Source organism: Alexandromys fortis, unplaced genomic scaffold (genome assembly GCF_014885135.2).
Source record: "Alexandromys fortis isolate MF-2015 unplaced genomic scaffold, M_Fortis_MF-2015_v1.1 scaffold_279, whole genome shotgun sequence".
NCBI classification, from domain to species: Eukaryota; Metazoa; Chordata; class Mammalia; order Rodentia; family Cricetidae; genus Alexandromys; species Alexandromys fortis.
Window position 1 is genome coordinate 399581 of NW_026068151.1, and position 14803 is coordinate 414383.

Genomic DNA, 14803 nt, shown 5'->3' on the forward strand with positions numbered 1-14803 from the left:
TCTTTCTAGACACCTGCCTTTTCACCTCCCCCAAGGAACAGATGCCTGGCATCTCTGGGATGACAGTACATGGGATGCCTTTCCAGCCACACCTCTTGCTGAGCGTGGACTCAACAACACCTAGCTCCCCCTTCCCCACGTTGCCCTATACCGGCAGAAAGTAGCCAGACTTGAGTCAATGCCCCTTTTTCCTAGAGAGCCCAAATTGTTGATTATCACTTCAATTTTCTGTCATCCCTATATCCAAAGAGTCTGGAATGTTAAGTTGGGAGTGTAGACCGCAGCCCTTCGCATCTATCTAAGCCCCCAGTTCTGAGAGTTGTATTGGTCCAGACTCCAAATCCCAGGATGCTAGGTCCGGGTCAGGACCACTCCCACAGGGTATTTAAATGAACTCCCAAAAGAGAAACATGTGGTCTCTCTTCCTTCCTCCTGGTGGTCCTGCTCACAGCTTCCCAGTTCCCCCTCGGGGCCACCTGAGAGCACAGGACTCCCATTAAACCTGGATATTTTTTAATTTGGCTTGTTTTGATTTGGTTTGATTGGGATTTTGTGCCACCACAGAGCTAGTGTTAGAAAAAATTCCTAACAGAAACCTTGCCAGGGAAGAAGGAGAGGCCCAATTCCCCTCATGTAAATAGCTTCTCTCACTGCATCCTTTCCCCTCAGAGGGCTTTATGTGTGTTTTGGAGTTTGCTGAACAAGATTTAATGTGTCACCTTACTGAGTAGCTTATGTTTTAGTAGAAGACTTTTAAATATTCGTTAAGTCCATATCTAAAAGGAACCAAGTGGATTGTAGGATGATGGCCATTCCAGCTTTGGTTCTTGGTCAGACTGCTGCCTTCACAGGCTTCATCTGCCTTGCCTTGGTGGAACTGACTTTGTACAGTCACTTACACTGAGGTTAGGACCTTTCGTAGGCATCTTCCACTAACAAGTTTTGCTTGTGGTCCATGTCTCATTTCTTTCCCTTTCTAGTCATTCACATTCTTAATTAAGCTTGTTGGAACCCGATAAACATTTGTCAGGGAACAAGTCAGTTTCTATTATGAATCCTTTGGGAGACTCCTGACATTAATTATGCTTTTTCCAATGTGTGTTTAATAGATGTGTTTTTCTTTTCAAAGTTACAAATATCTGGCCAGTACTCTTAATATTGTAATCTAGATTGATTTAAAATATAAAAGCTACTTTTGGGTCCAGAAAACACCTAAATACCTGTTATATTTAAACATTATAAAATAATGTTGTCATTTATTGATTGTTTTGGCTCACAAATTAATAGTAAATAATTTATGACTTTTATCATTAACATAAATATTAAAAGTGTAATTAGCTCTATACTATGGAAATCACTTTGCTGATCAGAATTCATAAGGAAACCTACTAAAGTTATTATCAATATTTTAAATATGTTTTTTGTTAAATTATGCCTAATGTTACCAGTTGTATGAAAATCAAATATTTTAAGGTACTCTTTACTTTAAGAGTATGTAGAAAATTTCTCTATATATACAAACTCCAGAATTTTAGGTTGTTCTTTGCTACTTCTTAGACTTGAAGCTGTTGCTTTGGATTTAAATATTACTGTGTCTCAGTTTGGGTTTCTATTACTGTGAAGAGATGCCATAACCACAGCAACTCTTATAAAGAAAACATTTAATTGGGATGGCTTGTTTACAGTTCAGAGGTGCAGTCCATTATCATCATGGTGGGGAGCATGGCAGCGTGTGACAGACATGGTGCTGGGGAGGTAGCTGAGTATTTTACATCTTTCAGGCAAGAGACAGTCTACTGAAACACTGGGTGGTTTCCTGAGCATAAGAAACCTAAAAACCCACCCTTACAATGACACACTTCCTCTAAGTCTATACCTACTCCAATAAAGCTACATCTCCTAATAGTGCCACTCCCTATGAGATTGTGGGGATTATATACATTCAAACAACCACACACTACAAACAGGCTCACATTTGGAACATTTTAATGAGTTGATATGCTGCAAATAAAGAATGCAGGATGAGACACCTGAATGTATCATTGTGTTCTGACTTAATTTAGATGGTTCACTCTCTCAGATGAAATGTTTTCATAAGTTTTGGCAATTAGCTTCAACCATAAACCATTGTTTTTATCTTGACCATTTGTTGATGATAGAAGAACCTCAATAGACTTAACAAATTTTTACCTATTGCAGATTATTAGTAGAGACTGTCAACTTCTTCACAAATTTATTTAAAAGTGTAAAGTTGTCTCTTCTGAGATTCATGTGATCTCAACTGTCATCCCTGTAAAATCAAAATCCAAACAAATCCCAACATATAATGGCACAAGTTTTATATCACTGTTCCAAACACAGGGAAGGGAGCACAGCGAGGAAATACTTGACCAAAGACAGAAAACCAGCTGAGCAAACTCCAGACTCTGCATCTCCGTGTCTGATGTCAAAGTGCTCTTCAGATCTGTAACTCCTTTCCTTTGCTGACTGCAGCACATTCTTCTTGGGCTGGTTCCAATCCCTGTTGGCATCTCTCCCCAGAAGGCATCCCGTGGCTCTGATATCTTCAACATCTTGGGATCTCCAAGTCTAGCCATGCTTCACCTGCACAGATTCACAAATGGCTTTTCTAGGCTTCCAAATCAGGGACACCCCTGAACACATGCCTGGCCTCAGAGGCTTTCCTTAGCCATGGAGGGAAATTTCATAATGCCTTTCTTTTATCCTTGATTCTAAAGTCAGAGCCACATGGCTGAAGCTCCCAGATTCTGTTTCTTGCTGGGACTGGAACAAGGACCCTTGTTCAATTGCATCTTTACCAGTTTCTTGTTTTCCATGGTTTTCTCCACTGCCTAAACTTGGCTGTTCTGAAACTTGGTTTGTAGATCAGGCTGGCTTCAGACTCAGAGATTCACCAGCCTCTGTCTTCCCCATGCTGGAATTAAAGGCATGTACTACCAGATTGGGCTCTAGCTGGGTGGGATCTTGCCCTGAGGCAACCACTTTCTTTATTTAATTTTTTAATCTGTTTAGGTCCCTGAAATGAACACAGGATTTAGTTCCATTCTATTTCCTTGTGCTCCTTTTTCTCCTCAAAATTTACATTTTTATTTTACCTTACAAAGCTTGCTCCTTTTTGTTATAAATCTTCATTAGAGTAACCACTAATTATGTAACCTATACTAGTCTGTTTTATGATTTCCTCTGCCAATGGGCTTAATCCAAATCACTTCACTTTAGTGTCAGGCAGACCCTTCAGATAAGGGAAAAAAGAAGCCATATTCTTCACCAAACTGTCTCAAGAACGATCTCTAAGTTACATATTAATATTCTTTTACTCTGAAACCTTTTGAATCAGGCTCCCACAGTACATTTACTTTTTAAAAGCTTCTTCTACCTTTATTGAAGTAATCATAGGATTTTCTCTTTTATTGACAGATCACATTGATTGTGGAAAAAAATCTTGCATCCTGGGATTCAGCTACCTAGTTATGATGTGTTTTATCTATTTTATATTGTTGGACTGGATTTGTTAATTACTTGAGATATTTACATTTGTATTCACGAAGAACAGTTTATGTATCCTGCACAGCTGTGGTTTGTATCAGTTGAGAAGTAGTTTATCCCCCTCTGCATTCTGAAACTGTATGTAGAGATGAATTGTCGGCAGAAGGGGAAAGCTTCATCAGAATGTATTATATAAAACAGTTTTTAAAATAAAAATGTGCTTAGTATAATATGCCCATGAAATGTCATACTCCTAAAAATTTTCCTAAACTTAGTTATACATTTTATATTTTATCTGTAATTTACTTATTTGTTTTGAATAACCAAACAGATCCATTTTATCACTTAAGCCTGACTCAAATTTGTTCCTTCTTGCCTTGGCCCCAAACTATGGCGATCAACCAATTGCCACCATGCCTAGTCTGTAAGATTTTTTTAAACTTCCATTTTACAAAACAGCTTTGTTGTTGTTGTTTGTTTCTAGGCATGAACCTCTAGGCTGGACTTTTTGTTTTATTCCCTCACAGTGTTGTATAAGGGACTATATTCAGTCTTGTATGTTCTCTTACCATGTTGCCTCATATGTCTTCCAGCAGGTATAATGTCCTTAGCATACTGTCACTTGCTACAGCTCCCTGAGTCTTTAGGGTTTTCTTTGTTTCTATTTTTACTAGTTTGTCTCACATCTAGGAAAGTGTGTATGTTCATACGCTCAGAGGAATTCTGCTTACCATTGTTTGAGGTTGTCAGAGTTTATACTTTTCTTTCACTGATTATAAAAAAATCTATCACACCTTCATCTGGTGATGGATGGAGATAGAGACAGAGACCCACACTGGAGCACTGGACTGAGCTCCCAAGGTCCCAATGAGAAGCAGATGGAGGGAGAACACGAGCAAGGATGTCAGGACCACGGGGGGTGCACCCACCCACTGAGACAGTGGGGCTGATCTATTGGGAACTCACCAAAGCCAGCTGGACTGTGACTGAAACAGCATGGGATAAAACCGGACTCTCTGATCACGGCGAACAATGAGGACTCATGAGAAGCCAAGGTCAATGGCAAGGGGTTTTGATCCTACTTCATGTTCCGGCTTGGTGGGAGCCTAGCCAGTTTGGACGTTCACCTTCCTAGACATGGACGGAGGGGGAGGACCTGGGACTTTCCACAGGGCAGGGAACCATGACTGCTCTTTGGATAGGAGAGGGAGGGTGAGAGGAGTGGGGGGAGGGGGAGAAGAGAGGGGGGAGGGGGAGAAGATTGGGGGAGGGGGAGGGAAATGGGAGGCTGGGAGGAGGCGGAAACTTTTTTTTCTTATTCTCAATAAAAAAAAGAAAAAAAAATCTATCACTGTGTTCTCAATAATCCATTCTCCTTCATTTTTTCTATCTTCCTTAGCATTGTCACTAATGGGTGGCTGCTTACTGATGAAATACTTGATGTATGATGGTTTTTCAACTCCAAAATGGGGCAAAATCAATAAAAAAGTAATGTAAATCCTGCTTTGAGATATTGTTCTTTTCCCTTTAGCACTGGTATGACATTCTCCTGATGCGGGGAGGTGGCAACAAGCTATATCTCCCACTCAGGCAGGCACTAATAATGAGAAATAACTGACTCTACTGCAGTGTTCTGAGCTCTGGTGTTCCATGGTTAGGTGGGTTAAATGATCTTTCAATTGATCATTGTTACAATTTATGACAAATTTATTGTGATGTTTCCTCATAAGAAAATAAGGTGCATGTATGTTTAATATTTTCTGGCTTTCCCTAGTAAGTCTTGTTGGGAAAGCTTCATGAAATGGAAATGGAGTATAATTACTGTAAAGTATTTTGATCTTCTCAGAAGCAGATGCTATTAAAAATAAAATGAGCATAGCACAGTGCCTTAGACCACTCAGCCATCTTATCACCATCCACAAAACACAAGTCCAAATGGATCAAAAACCTCATCATAAAGCCAGCCACACTGAACCTTATAGAAAAGAAAATGGGAAAGTAGCCTTGAGTGCAATGGCACAGGAGACCACTTCCTAAATATAACCCCAGTAGCACAGACACTGAGAGAAACAATTAATAAATAGGACCCCCTGAAACTGAAAGGCTTCTGTAAAGCAAAGGGCATTGTAAACAAGACAAAATGACAACCTACAGAATGGGAAAAGATCTTCACTAACTCCAAATCAGGCAGAGGTCTGATCTCCAAAATATACAAAGAACTCAAGAAATTGGTCATCAAAAGAACAAACAACCCAATAAAAAAATGGAGTACAGACCTAAACAGAGAACTCTTAACAGAGGATTCTAAAATGCCTGAAAGACACTTAAGGAAATGCTCAACATCCTTAGCCATCAGAAAAATGCAAATCAAAACAACTCTGATATTCCATCATACATCTGTAAGAATGACCAAGATCAAAAACACCGTTTAAGCTGGAGAGGTTGTGGAGTAAAGGGAACACTTCTGCATTACTGGTGGGAATGCAAGCTGGTACAGCTTGTTTGGATTTTGATATGGTGATTTCTCAGAAAACTAAAAAACAACCTTCATAAAGAGCCATCAATATCACTTTTGGGTATATTTCCTAAGGATGGTCAATCATACCACAAGGACATGTGCTCAACTATGTTCATAGCAGCATTGTTTGTCATAACCAGAACCTGGAAACAACTTAAATACTCCTCAACTGAAGAATGGATAAGGAAATGTGTTGCATTTACACAATGGAGTACCACACAGCAGAGAAAAAATAATGACATCTTGAAATCTGTAGGCAAATGGATAGATCTAGAAAACATCATATTGAGTGAGGTAACCCAGACCCAAAAAGACAATTATCATTTGTACTTACTCATAAGTGGTTTTTAAACATAATGCAAAGAAAACCAGCATACAAATCACAATCACAGAGAACCTAGACAACAATGGGGACCTTAAGAGAGACATACATAGATCTAATCTACATGGAAAGTAGTAAAAGACAAGATCTCCTGAGTAAATTGGGAGCATGGGGACCTTGGACAGGGTTTAAGGGGAGGGGAGAGGAAAAGCAGGAAGGAGATCAGAGAAAAATGTATAGCTCAATAAAATCAATAAAAAATAATTTTAGATAAGATAGTATTAAGGCCAAAAGTGTGTATTAGCTAAAGGGCTTCTAAAGTATGGTGCTACAAGAGTTTGGATCTATAAAATTAGCCTTGGTTTTCTTTGTGGACTGAGTGGTACAATAATCAAGAAAAAAAGGATTTTCTTAGAGACTGGGTAAGGGTACAGTTATCAGTAGACTAAAATGTACATTCAGAGCTCTGATTTACAGTGACTAATTTATGTATTATTGTTATACCTATATTTTATTAATATATCTTTGCATTGTGCTATAATTTATCTTATTCATTTACAGCCTATTCATGTTGTTAAGTATTTCTATTACATGATTATGTGGCAGTATTAAAATAATAAAATAAAATGAGCACTTACCATTTGAAAACTGCTGCATAACCCTTAGGAAATGAAATGTCTATTCTGGGTTTAATAAGATCTTGGAGTGAACATTGCTCAGCTTGTCTGCCAGTGTGAGGATGCTACCTTTTACTTGGTCTTTAAGAATTTGTTGAAGGCAGAGCAAGATGGAAGCTCATGGTTCTCATGTGACCTTCCTAAAGGATCTACCAAGCTAAACAGTTATTCGTGCACCAAACTCCACAAATAAAAGAGAGCTAAGGACACCATGTGAGAGGCTGCAGTGCCCGACTTAAGCATTGAGAAATTTAAATGTGTGCTTAAGAAAGGACATTTCTCAGTCACTCTCCCCAACTACAAGAACTCTGGCTTTGAGAGGTGACTATGGCTTGAAGGGATGAAACAAATTAAATCTAATACTTATATGTGAAACCCAGAATCAGATCACTGATGATGAGACCTAGTGCTAGGAAAGGCATGGTGACTCCTTCCAGCAGGCTGGTATCCATGGTGTGAGCTGAGGAAACTGCTGGGCTGGTAGTTATAGCAATCTCCCACCCTTCCAACCTCTAGCAGTGGAGCTGGGAGCAGGACTCCACCTGCGGAAGAGTTGAGGCACATAGGCTAGCTTGAGACTGTAGCAAGTCTTTCTTTCGTTTTTTAAATTTATTGTGTATACAATATTCTGTCTGTGTGTCTACCTGCAGGCCAGAAGAGGGCACCAGACCTCATTACAGATGGTTGTGAGCCACCATGTGGTTGCTGGGAATTGAACTCAGGACCTTTGGAAGAGCAGGCAATGCTCTTAACCTCTGAACCATCTCTCCAGCCCCCTGTAGCAAGTCTTTCTTGTTGGACTTTCTTGGAACTTCCAGCTGTCCAATAATGACATGGAGACTTATTAGTTATGAAAATTTGGCCTTAGCTTAGGCTTGTCCTACTAGCTCTTATAATTTACATCAACTCGTTTCTATGAATCTGTGTTCGTCCATTCGGAATGTCCAGCTTCCTCAGTATCTCTCTGTCATCTCATGTACCTCAGTTCCTCCAGAGTTCCTCTTTCTGCCCAAAGTCCTGCCTAACCTATTCAGTGTAGCTCTTGATTGTTCAGCTTTTTATTACATAGATGACAGCAGTCACACAGTGTACACATAACCCACAACATGAGACATTGTTTCTGAGCCCAATCACAGTGAAACAAACACTTAATAAAAACCCAACCCGTGGTCGGCTCCACAGCCTAGAACTCACAGGTGGCACTTCCATGGATCATTCCACATTCACTGACATCCTACATGAGTATGGTTGGCATCATCCATACTCATCATCAAGTTTAAGCCCATCATTTGAGGCTTGGAGTAGTCTTGGAGATGCCTGTCCTCCTCCTGATACTATCAGTTCCTCTGGCTGCGAGCATCAAGTGCAACCCAACTTAAAGTCTGTGCTGCTTTCAAGAGATGGTTCCTACCTTTGCCTCTTATCCTGAACAGGACAATTATTGCCTGGCCAGTGCTGATGCTCTAGACTTTCCCAGCCACCAGGCAGAGTTCTAGTCTGTACTGAGGGGGACTCCACTGCCATCACCAAGAACTATAGCCTGTACCTCAGTCCACTTCCAATAGATGGTTCAGGTTTTGCTTCTGTGAGCGTTAGATATGACTTAGTGCACACACACACACACAACAAACAAACAAATCCCAAGTTCAGACAGCATAGTGTGGTATAAGATCCCAATTATCAGGAGGAACTCAGGATAGTAAATACCAGATACTGCCAAGAATTTAGTATTGAATGGTAAAACCATACACTTTGTGATTCCCATCTTCACCTGTGTCTCTGGAACAGCTCCAAGGCTCTTTGTTGCCCTGGTTTATTCTACTTGGCTTGCACTTGTACCTTGTTGTGAAGCTCTCGGGCCACAGTGCACCTCAGCAGTAGTCAGCCCCTGGCAGTGTGGGTATTGATTCTCCCCCATGGTCATGCTGATGTTAAGTTGAGTTATGGGTTCAGTACATAGCACAATGAAGGCATTGCTGGTTAGAACCAGGACCTAAGAGCCTGGCACTGGTTCATCCTTAGTGACTATGTCCAGAGCCAGGCTGACTAATGAGCACCAAATAATAGTGACACAGAATCAAGAAGTTTGATATGTTATTCCCGAGGGAAGAGATTTGGGTATTAATAATGAATTGATTTGAATAATAATGAATAATAAATTGATTGCTAGATAAAATGCTCTGAGACCTGGTACTCATGTGAAGGGACTTTGTCTCTTACTTTCTCTCTCTCTCTATCTTTAATTCTCTAGCTTGGCTTCTTAGATGTAATACACTAAGGAGCTCTTCTGAAGGTTTTCACATGGAGGCAGGCCTACGTTATGCAAGCTAGGCTGATGCAAGTAGATTCAAATGTAGGCTTTAAGAGTGAGTGGAAAGCGAAGTGAATTGTAGCACACATGTGAGAATAGCTGGCCAGAGATGAATCTAAGGGGACCTACTGGTGTCAACAGACCACAGACACCAAATAAGGTATAGAGAAACCCTGTCTACAGAGATTTCTGTGAATAGTTTATTTCAGATTTATCCTCAGAAATCTTTAGCATGTTAGTTTCTGTCTTTAGCTTCATTCTCTGAATCTGATGCTTAACTAACTGTAGTCTTGGGAAAATTCCTAGCATATTCTGAGCCGTGATTTTACTGTCTGAGAACATTTAATGTACGCATAGGATATGCTTGAGGAGTTTAGAAAGCTGTTTGGGTTACGTGCCCAGAGCATTAGTAGTTACTAATACCTTTGTTCTGATGCCAGAGAACAAAGAAGTAGGGGTAGGCTTGGCAAGGACCCCACTCTAGTTTGGGGGTAAATGCTGTCAGTCACTACGGTTGTAAAAAGGTTCAACTTCTGGGGAGGACAAGTCAGTATGGTTTCGTCACCTCTAAGAAGTTGTTCAATAGAGAAATCAAGCCCAGAGTGAGCTAGAAAGTGAGCTAAGGGCACGGTATTGAAGCTAGTTAATACTGGTTAAGTCTGGAGCATGGTGTGATGGTTTAATAGAGCATTGTTAAATTGTTCTCTTATTTGAAATACAATAGCACAAGTGTCATACTGTGTTTAAAATGTTCATGTCTCAAATGACTAGACAAATGAAACCTGAAGTGACTGAGGAGATATTTACAAAATTAGATTTATCTAGTATCCATTTCACCCCTGAAATTTCATTAATGCTCCTTAAGATTTTTTTTTGTAATTTTAAAGAATCTGTAATTAGCTAATTAGAAGTGAAACAGTATCACTTGAAAGGGAGAGATTCAACCCTGCCAGAAATAGCCAGGTTATAAATATTAGGAATTCTGTTTTATAGGCATGCAGGACATTTGCAGGAAGAGAATACCCCAGGGGTGTTTACTCATCTGTCATCAAGAATGAGCTGATGAAGCGAGGTATGCTCCCTCAAGAAGCTGCAGTGGGCAGACTTGGCTTCAAGACGGCTAGCTGTTTTGTGCAGCCATATATCTTGCTGCCGGTATTTTTTTTTTTCCTTTCTGCTTCATTTCTCTGCGTCTAAATATGAAAACTATTATTTTGAAGTGGTTAGTGATTTTTTTTTCTTCAGCTGCTGCTCATTAATGTAATTGCTAGAGTAGCCTGGGACCATAGTGGGTGGGATGATTATAGGGGTGCGGCATGAAACGAAGAATCCCCAAATAACGTATCTGAAGCAAGATTGCCATTTATTTCTGTCTCTTTCAGAAACATCATTTAGGGATATTATCGTATTTTCATGTTCACCAGAAACTTGGACTCTCTTTGGGGCTGAGTTCTACCCTTCTAGCTGTTGACCTCTATCTTCCAGGTCATCCCATTTGCAAACCCTGAGACAGGGAAATGGACAAGGGCAAAACTGTGCTTCTGCCTCATCAACCTTCATTGAAGAGACTTCCTGCAGATAGCCCTACCCTGGATTCTCTCCTACATATAATTGGTTTAGTGTTAGACACATGGCCAGAGTCTGCTACAACTATTAATACCAGACAGAATCTCTCTAAATTTGTTCCTAAAAATGTTAGATAATAAATTTCAAGAGGCTGTATATCTTGCACTAACTGCCAAAGGCACAGCTACCTTACTACTGACTTAAGATATGAGATATTGACTCTTAAATAAATAAATTCCTAAATAAACAGAAATAAAATACGTATTCATTAGATACCATATAGAGCAAGCAAGAACAAAAGATATGAAGTCTTTGTATATTTATGCCATCAATACTGATGGCATATGTTTTACGTCTTACATTTTCAGTATTTTACATTGTGTCCGAGGGCTAGTTGGCTGAAGTTTGAATGTCGTCACAATCTTTGATCTTACTGACCCTACAGGTAATGCTCACATACCAGAATTTCAGCAGAAGCCCAGCACAGCAATGTGGGACTGCCTAGCAGAAAGAGATTCACACTGAATCTCTTAAGAACAGCCGTTTTTAGCCTGTAAGAAGATCCACTAATCTAGGTATGTAAATCAGCCTGTAAGTGTGATTAGCTTTTTGTTGACCAGACAAGGAATATTTTGAATCAGACTGCTTTGTCTATAACCGATTTAGGCCTTCCAGACACTTTAAAGCAAAGTGAAGCTTAGAGACGTTGGGACTTTCAAGGCTGACTGCTTATCATGGTCTTTGCTGTGTCTGAGACATCTTCTTAATTAACAGTGTGGAGTTATTCACCCAGGGAGCTTCTGAGTAGCTGAAGTTTTATAGAAGGGTAGAAGTCTTTGCAGAAAGACTATTTTAAAAAGAGAGTGCTGAAAACTTCTATTTGATTAGCTAAGGTTTGAATGATTTAAGATGTGGTTGCTAATGTGTACCAGAGAAGAAAAGAGTTCAGGTGGAGGCTCCATTCCAGTCCCTAGGCCCCTGGCATCCATATATCCAAAGAGTCTGGAATGTTTGGGTGGAGGCTCCACACCCCCCCCCCCAGTTGCCTCATTCCAGACTCCACTTCTGGGAAAGCCCACCAAATGGTGACCCCGCCCCAGAGATACTCAAGCCCACTCCCACAGGGTATTTAAACTGCCCCCCAGATACACACATATGGTCTCCTCAACTTCCCCTGGGGCTACCCAGGAATGCTGGATTTTTTTATTCAGTTTGATTGGCTTATTACATACATCAGAGGCAGCAGATTCCCAGTAACCAGGAATTTAAACTTAAAAAAAAAAAAAAAAGACTTTGCTCAATAATCATAGTGATCTGCCCGCAGGAAGAAATCTTAAAAATTTCTTGCTATTCTCCTTGCATTATTTTATCCCAAAAAATCAATTTAACAAATCTTCTTTTTTTTTTTTTTTTGAGAAGTTAAACTATTTTTATGACTTGGAGTATGGAGTCTTGAATCTGGGAACTATCCTTTGGTGTTTTTCATCTTTGGAAAAAAACACTGATGAGAATAATTCTAGTTTAGGCCATTTACACTTAAAGACAAAGTACACCTCTTTATTTTATTATTTTATGTGTGGGGGTGTATGTACATTACAGCACACATTTGCAGATGTCTGCACAAGTCATAAGAGACTAAAGTTATAGGCAGATGTGCTGCAGCATTGGGAACTGAGTTTGGCTCCTCTGCAAGAGCTGAAGTTCTCTTAACCACAGAACCACCTCTTCAGCAACAATGCCCCCCACCCCCTTTTAGAGACATGCTGAGGTTGAAAAAGTAATGTTTACTGAATGCTCATTCTTGATCAAATTGTTCATGTATGTTACTTCCAGTTTTCACAGCAAAATCTACAAGAGAGAGAGGATTGTTATTGCTTTTTTTCTGCCCATAAGCATGTGTGCAAGCATCCAAGAAAGAGACAGGGGGAGGGAGGGAGGGAGGGAGGGAGGGAGGGAGGGAGGGAGGGAGGGAGGGAGGGAAGGAGGGAGAGGGGAGAGATAGAGATGTTTTTGCACAAGTGCAGAGGCCACGGGAGTGCACTGGGGGTGTTCTGCTCTTTCACTTTCTCTTGTCTTTCTTTGAACCTGGGTCTGCTGTTGTCAGCAATGCTGGCTGGCTGACTGGCCATATCTCAGTGATCTTCCTGTTGGCACCCTGCCATGTCAGTGCTGAGTTACAGATGAGGAGAACCATGTCATAGGATGCTGGGAATCCAACCTCAGGTCCCAGGCTTGTGCATCAAGAACTTTTACCCAGTGAACCATCTCCTTTTTCTCATTAATGTCTTATAAACGAAGACAATCTATTTCTGAGAGGATAGCAGTTTGCTTCAGGTTTCCTGTCTATAACCGTCAGATGTAGGACCGGAAGGCAACCCCAACAGGCAAACAGTGCTGGAAGGGCTTAGCAGCTGAGCTCATTTCTGTAGTAAGACTTTTTTCCTTCAACTGTAACATGTTCACTATCTTTCACTAGAGAGTTTTGTGCCTTGGTTGCCATGACAACTACCTGAACAGGACAATACAGAAATAGAGAGATTTATGGTAATGATAATGCAGCCGTTGACAGTTCCTAATGAAGACCTTCACTGGGGATTGAGTTATGACTCGCTCCTGCCCTAATCCCACAGCCAGTGGATCCTGTGAAATGATATTAGAAGGTACAGGAAGTAGGAAGTTCTGTGAGATTGTCATCCATGATTAGGTGGGACTTTTTCAGTGATCTAGCTGTTTGGGGATTATCCATGTGTCTGGAAATAGCTAGACACCTAATCTGTGTGAGTAACCCCAATAAACTCGGGGGCTCACCAAGTTGAGCTTGAGTGAATCATTGCTTTAGTGTGTCATTGGTGCCCCATCTAGAGTGAATAGACTCATATTTCTCCAGGAATACTTAACCCGATGCAGGAAAGAATGTGGTGCAATGTATTGAGTGGTTCTGTGAAGTGTAGATCTGAAGATTGGAAAAATATTACTTTGAAGTATTACCTCTTTTAAGTTTGAAATTTTGGTTATTCAAAAATAAAAATATAGTGAAAATGGGGAAGGAGGAAGCTAAAAAGAATCAAATATTATTCTTCATCAATAATTATGATCTAAAAGAATACCAAAATCATATATTTCTCATCTTGAGCATTTATCCTGAGTTTATATATATTCATAGGACAAAAAGAACCATTTGCTAACAAATGTTTCTAAAGGAGCAGCCTCCCTCATTGTCCTTCTGGAAGTCTAATCAACTTAGAAGAATTTCAGTGATCTTAGAAAGATTGGGATGTTGCAACTCTATAGCCAGATTATCTTGGGAAGATCTTTAGTCCCCTTGCTAGCCATTTAATGTCCTTCTCTGCACCTGATCTAACATCTTCCTGACCATTAGATAAATCCATTGGTGCGTTCAAAAAAAGCATTATTTTCCAATCAGTGAAAGGGCTTTGAATGCTATCAGATAATGTCTGACACATACAATAGTTTCCCCTGCTTGGACAAAATCTGCCTGCAAGATGTTTCCACCAGTGTATTTGAAAAGTGATTTATGTCTTTCCTTGTTCTGTTACTATAAAAATTCCACCAAACTGTTATCATATTGAAACATAGAATTCAGGTAACCAAGTCTGTTTTGCCAGGGTATGGTCACTTGTTTCAGAATAAATTCTCTCATACCCTTTGGGGTGAGACTTGTGCATTTGCATGATCAAATATTTCAATTTATGGAATAAAGTAAGTTATAAGTTTTCCTCTCAAAGCCTTATTCTTTTTTTTTTTGGAACTTAGACATGTGACATCTGCAATAACATCAGCTTACCACTCACTGAGGGCTGTCAATGTCGTGGCAAGCTGATGGAGAACTCAGACATTTAGGACGAACCTAGCTGAGCGAGAAGGGAACCTAAATACAACTA